Raw genomic sequence first — 7027 nt, forward strand, 5'->3', positions numbered from 1 at the left:
CAGTGAGGTCAATACACTTTAAAAACCCGAGAGGACAGGACAAACCGATCCCCAGCCTTGCTATTTCGTCAAGCAAGGCCAAGCCGTAAGCTTTGACCATAGTGAACCACAAACGACCGAAATAAATTGTTAACCCTAAATTCCTTGTCAAGGCCCCAGAACGTTTGTGCGTATCCTTGGCCTTCTTAGGTAAAGGTGCTTTTTGTAGTCGGAGAAAATGGGAATAGAGAAAAGCAGGTGCCGTTTGCGCTATGCCTCACTGCCTTTCCTTGTTTTGGTTTACGAACTTCATTCGGGAATAAGCTTATACGAGCAGATATTACCACCCGTTTATCGGGAAAATGCACATTTTAGAAAGCTCGCGCCATCTCTTTCTTCAAGTGGCGACGCTTTTGCATGGCAAATATCCAGCCCTTATTATGTGACAAGGGGAAATATCTTCGGCTCTTGGGGTGTTTGGGAACGCTACTCCTTGAGAGAAATGGCCAGGAATACGTCAACAGGTGCGCTTGGGAGAATAGGGTTAGATTGAGTCCGAAGCGGAAGGGAAATGTTTGAAGTGGCGGTTCCTTGTAAGAACCAGCTCCCATGGCCCGACTTAACATGATGACACGAGCTATAACTTCTTCTAAATCAGGGAAACGGAAACATGTCACCTTTAACTAAGGACCTGCACCTTTGAATAAACAGCGAAGCCGGTGAGTCGACGGTCTTTGAGTCACATCTGAAGAAGCTATTCATCATGTTTAACACTTATGTTGTGTGCACCAGCAAAACGACTGTTCATAATGGTTCATTTTGAGGCGCATAAGGTTGTTGCGGTTTAAACAGGAAGAGCTTAATTTTGGGCCTGATAGTGTAAATAAAAGAAGAAAAAATTTCTGCCTCAAGGTAGTGAAAAGTAATGTCAAAGTAGTGTCATTATTTTTGGAAAGTAATTGTAATGTAGTGTCATTACCGTTAGTCCGCGGTAAGTTGTAATGTAATTTAGTTACAATTTTGCAGTTTTCAGAAAAGTAATTGGTAATGTAATTTAATTACTTTTTTAAAGTAATTTTACCCTCTCTGCTCAAAAGTACTGGACTGTCTTTATGGCTGTGAATATCAGACTGACCGAAATAAAATCGGGCGATATTGGAAGCATCGGCACCGGTTTTTATTTAATTTTGTCGTCTCCTTGCTCCTACCATATAAGTCCCTGCTCTCTTACTTTCAACCTGGCGTTGCTTGCTCGTATCCAGCGCTTTCGCACGCGTCTGATGCGGTTCAGCTACAGGATGAAGTATGTTCCTAGCAAGATCATCTCGACGGCTGATACTCTGTCAAGAGCTCCGGTGAGTGAGGAAGAGCCAGCGAAGACACTAACTTGCAAAAAGGTTCAGCCATTCTCGGTTGGAGCAGCGATTGGGGCTCCTAAGCAGCACTCTGCATCCAGTCAAAGAAGCCCAAAAGAAAGACAAAGTTTACCAGAGGATCCGGGAGTGTTGCATAAACGGATGGCCATCAAAGTCAAGACTTCCTCTCGACGTGTCGCCCTTTTTGCAGTACAGAGGAAGCTTGTCCCACTGCGAAGGCTTTCTATTCTATGGAACACGCGTCCTTATTTCTGGTTTCTGAAGGAAGGAGGTATTGAACCGATTTCACGAGGGACATCAGGGAATTAGAAGGTGCAGGCTGCGCGCGAATGAAGCTGTCTTGTGGCCAGGCCTGTCATCCGAGCTAAGAAGAGTTGTCAGTAGTTGCGTTGTGTGCGCGAAAATACGTCAGCAAAACGTCGAACCTCTCATGCCAACGGTGACGCCATCTCTGCCATGGGAAATGGTTGGGCGGGACTTGTTTCATCTACGAGGCAAGGGGTATTTGCTCTGCGTTGACTAAAGTCTCGCTTTCCCGAAATCTCCTCTCTATCGTTAACGAAAGTTGAGGCTGTCATTGAACGTCTGAAGAGCATATTCGCCCGCCAGGGGATACCTGCAACGGTAGCAAGCGACATTGAACCACAGTTCTTTTGTGATGTTTTCGCAGAGTTCGCGCGGAACTACAGTTTTTAACACACTACCAGCAGCTATCATCATGCTCAGGCGAACGAAGAGGCCGAACGCACGGTGCAGACAATGAAGAGTCTGCTTGAGAAAGCAGAGGACCCCTACTTGGCTCTACTCGCGTACTGGGATACCCCGGGTCCGAAAGGGTGGAGTCCAGCCGAACTCCTCATGGGGCGACGTCTGCGGACACGGGTCCCGGTGTACCCTGATCTTCTGACTCCTGGCTAAGTCAAAAACAACAACGTCGCGACTAGACGCGACCCTCAAGTCAAAGAGCGCCAACGGGCAAGCTTCGACCGCCGATGTGCAGCCCGACGGCTACCCAAACTGAGTCCCGGATCGACTAGGTGGGTGAAGGACCTCAAGTGCCCAGGGCACTGTCAGAAGAGACACTTAGACACTTGGAATTGTTCCACTTGCCGTACCGGCGCCGCCCTCAGGGCACCAGATGTTAGCGGCAACGTTTCAGTAGAGGACTCCTCAAGTACCGGCGGCAGCAGGGAGGAGATTGTAGATGACGCACCTTTCGCCAGTCAGCTGGCATCAATAAATGGCATTCTTATCCAACTCTTTTTAATGAGTACAAGTATGGAGACGCTGTTGCCTCTACCATCTAAGGTTGATCAGTTGTTGGCATTAAAACCAGCCGTCGAAGAGCTCCAAAACACGGTCGAAGGATTACAAACGACCCTTGACTCTTTTAGCTTGAAGTACAATTCCGTGCTCGCTCTGGCTATGACGGATAAGGAAGCAGTTAAATATATGCAAAACAAGGATAACACGGTTAAGGCAACAATGACAGAGCAGTCGGAGACCATTGAGCGACTGAAAGACGAGCTTAATGATATGCAACAATACAATCGCCGTTCCGACATGGAACTGCATGGTCTTCCGCTCTCTCATGGTGAGGATTTAATGAAGGTCATAAGCAATCTTCCTAAGCCACTTAACCTTCCAAAACTTCAGTCCTCGGATATCTTGGCAACTCACCGTCTGACCAAAAAGCCGGACTCAGTTCCAATTCTTTTGATTCGCCTCGCCTCTGTCACTCCAAAAGGCGCCTGGATGGCGGTACGTGGTAGACTCGACAGACTGTGCCAGTTAGAAAACCAACCGAAGTTAATCGGCATTTTTTTTTTTAGCATATTTAGAGGCTTAATACTTAAAACCAAGGCAAATGCCTCTAACGGAATGTATTCTGGGCTAAACAAGAGTGTGAAAAAAAAACAAAAAAAAACGGGACGTAAGAAAAAAAAAAGTTTTTTTTTTTTTTAGACAACGTGCTGAAATTGAATGAAAAGTGAAAACCCTGTCTGTTTCATAATGTATTTATGAGTACTCGTACAGATAAAAACACAAACTTTGCTTAATTGGGAAGGCAATGAAAGGTTCTACACGTGGTATTATTTTAAAAGTCATACTAAACATAGCCGACTCAAAAAAAAAAAAAAAGAAAAACAAATCTGCAATTTAGATCACAGTTGTTCGCGGAGACATGTTTGCGGATTTTTACAAAATTCGAGCGACGAATAATAAATAGTAGATATAATGTCGCCTTACATACTTACATATAAATCACACTAAAGAAATATGGACGCTCTAGTTTGAATACTTTGAGATTGAGAGTGATTCCAAAACGCCACACACGACAATCGTCAAAACGTCGTCGTTCTTTCCCGCTTCTTTGAGATTTTTTTTTCTCATAAACTAAACATGTCAGGACATTAAAATAAAAATAGATTGTTCTTCTTGGAACATGCGCCACGATATATAATAATATAGGGGACACCCCGGTGGTCGCGGCGCGAAGCCACGCCCTCGCCTTCCATTTAGAAGGAAAGGGAAGTAGGGCGCACGTGTGTTGCGGGTCTCAGCCACTGGGGAGCAAGACCGTGGGTGCAAAGATGCGCTCCGATAGGAAACCGAAATCTAGAAACGCGTTCAAATGAAGCGTTTTTACAGAACGCCACAAAATGCTGCCCCGGCGTTATATCCTTCTAAAAATACTTGATTTGGCAGTTATCGATGATGCTCGGCAAGTTTCTGATTGGAACTATTTGTCTATTCTCAATAATTAAAAAAGTTATTCAACGAATCTTCATTAATTAGCTGACTTATCGCAAAGACTAGCCACCACATAATGTCCGCCTGGCCGTATAACTCAACTGCACAAACCACATTAGTGTATCTTTCACGGTTTTTTCTGAACAAATATTTAAGACTAAAAAAAAAACACCCTGTATATATACATACCCCTCCTCCCTCCTCCTCACGTCCTCATCCTGTCTGATACTCCTCTTTCCAAGCGGCGTCGCCGTCACCTCACGAGGGTCACGTGCCCTCACTATATATATATATATATATATATATATCAAAACGCCAATGTCAAACCTCTAACATTTTTTTTTCTTTTGTGTTGTTTCAAAATTCTCACGCGCGACATGTTTTGGACTAAATGAATACCAGGTTTTCTTTTCCGCCAGCTCTGCATGATGGTCAATTTATCTCGTGTCGTCATCGGTGGTTTCAACAGAACCGAGTTGGTTCTGTCGAACATCTAAGAATTCTCACTTACTAGTTAATGCCCTGAAGGCGACATGTACGTACGTAATACACGTAGCGATGTAGGAGTGTGGCATATTTAGAAATATACTTTTTTTATTATACGATAGACCACTGATTAGAACCAAGCATTCTTAACCCTAATGTTAGATTGAACCGAAATATATTACCAGATGCACCAGTCGCTGAAAGAAACTCTGTCAAAAGGCCACGACACACCAAGATCCCTCCTCCACGTCATACTTAAAGGGCAACTCCGCTTAATTTCAAAAATTTTGAGATAGTGGCCGATTTTGCTTTTTGAAGCACTCAAAAACAATCCCCAATCCTTTGTTTCACGAAAAATAAAATATTTTTCGTGTAATTTTACTCTAGCCATGATCACAAACCGAAACTGAAACGATGGCAAAGCCGGACAACGTTGTATATTCGGCATCACTAAGCATGTACACCCACGTGATATACACCTTTCCAAAAAACACTCGACCCCAGGGACCACAATCCGCTTTCGAGCCCAGTCACTGAGTTTGAGGCTAGGCTCTCACCGGCGTCCCTCCTAACCCTAACCGAGTGGACTGTGATTTCAATAGGCGCAGCCTGCGTAGGCGCAGTTTCAAACGCTGCTGGCGGCTAAATTCTCGTTTTTTCCCGCTATATTTTGTGTTTCATGGTACATGTATTTTCCCGAGGGCATTGAGAAAGCATTGTGTCACACTAAAAAAAAAAAAAAAAAAAAACTGTAAACTGTTTTTGTTGGGTACGCGCGCGACAGAACGAGTGCGACTGGAATGTATAGTTCTAGTTATTTGTTTTTTTCTTACGATCAGTTTTGATAACGCCGCGGGATTCGCCGCATGTGAAGCGACAAAGCGCTTTGCTGTCAAAAATAAATTGCAACAGAAGACGGCCGAAAGGCATGCATTTTTTCACGCTCACAAATAACGTGTTTACCGATGGACAGGACACGGACATACAATTGAGGAAGTGTTAACATTAGAACAATATATCGTACGTACCACACGATGCAGCGTTATCCAAAAAGAATTTATTTGAGAAAGATCTCAAATAACACAGTCACAGCGACGACAGTCACATCTTGACGATCGGACGTTTCGGGGAGAGCTTCCTTTTTTTCACAACCGCACCAAGGCAAAGAAACAAACGCGACTGACCCGTTTGTCACCCCAACCCGGGCAACTATTTTTGGAGATGACTGAGGATTCTACGCGGATTATCTCTGGGAGGGGGGAGAACAATGTTCCCAAAATCGCGTCGAGGGTCGTTCGACGTCCTTCACCTGCTTCGTTTCCCGTGAATGTCGAGCAGAAAAGCTTGAATGACAGGCACTTACCAGCCTTATTTCTCACAATGGAAGATAATACAAGAAGGGTAGGCAGCACGCATAAAAAAATGAAGTGGAAACTTTCAAGAGAGCGAGAAAACGTCGAATGCAAAACGGCTAAAATGCATGTAGAGAACCGCGCTGAGCGGGTCTTCACAGTCCCAGAGAGTGGCAGAAAACTTCTAGCTGATAGAGGGCGCGAGAGTCGCACCAGCCGCATCAGCATCAGCAACATGGCGGCGGCCTAGGAGCGTTTTTTGGAAAGGTGTATACAAGGGGAAGAAGAAGCTCCCCTCTTCTCAGGATCCTCCTTTGTGCCTCCTGGATTAGCACAGGCGTCGCTATTCTCCCTCCAGAAGATTATAGAAGATTAACCTGTCACTCAAAATTCTTACAAAAGCAGCTTCCCTCTCCTCCTTTTACTTGGTGTTCAAAAGTATGCGATGTAACACAAGCCGCGCTCAACGAGGGGATCGGCTTATCAGTAGTATCAATAGTCGAGCGCCGGGCCTGCCGAGCGCGTCACTCACGTCTTTCACGGCGCTGGCGCCACCCGTGCTCTTCCCGAGAAAGAAAACAAAATTGAAAAAAAAAAGAAAAAAAAAAAGAAGCTGTACATGTTTGATGACGTCGCGGACGTGCCGGCACAAGGAATTTGGAGGAAGCGGAAATGCAGCCGGGCAGTGTTGTCTGGTCCGCACGTCTCAACCAAAACCAGCGGATTCGTGCTTGTCAAACTTTGACAGCGATTTGTATGAACTTCTAGGCGGAATTCCGTCGTAATATTTGCCATGGGGGTTTTGTAGATGATAACAAAGAGAACTGTATAGTTTTACACTACTGGAGAAGAAGCGGAGTTGCCCTTTAAGGAAATTTTATAATTTTTTCGGTTACTATCGGTTACTATCGGTTAAAAGTTAAAACCGGTTACCGGTAAATAATTTGTGGTTACGGTTACGGTTATGTTTTTTATAAATTTCATATAACGGTTTCGTTCCGGTTATGGCTACTGAAAATATTTCGTTCCTAAACGATTTTCGGTTTCGGTTACGGTTACGGTTTGAATCCCTGCATGAAA

The sequence above is a fragment of the Ixodes scapularis genome, unplaced genomic scaffold (genome assembly GCF_016920785.2).
Source record: "Ixodes scapularis isolate PalLabHiFi unplaced genomic scaffold, ASM1692078v2 ptg000729l_1__unscaffolded, whole genome shotgun sequence".
Classification (NCBI taxonomy): Eukaryota; Metazoa; Arthropoda; class Arachnida; order Ixodida; family Ixodidae; genus Ixodes; species Ixodes scapularis.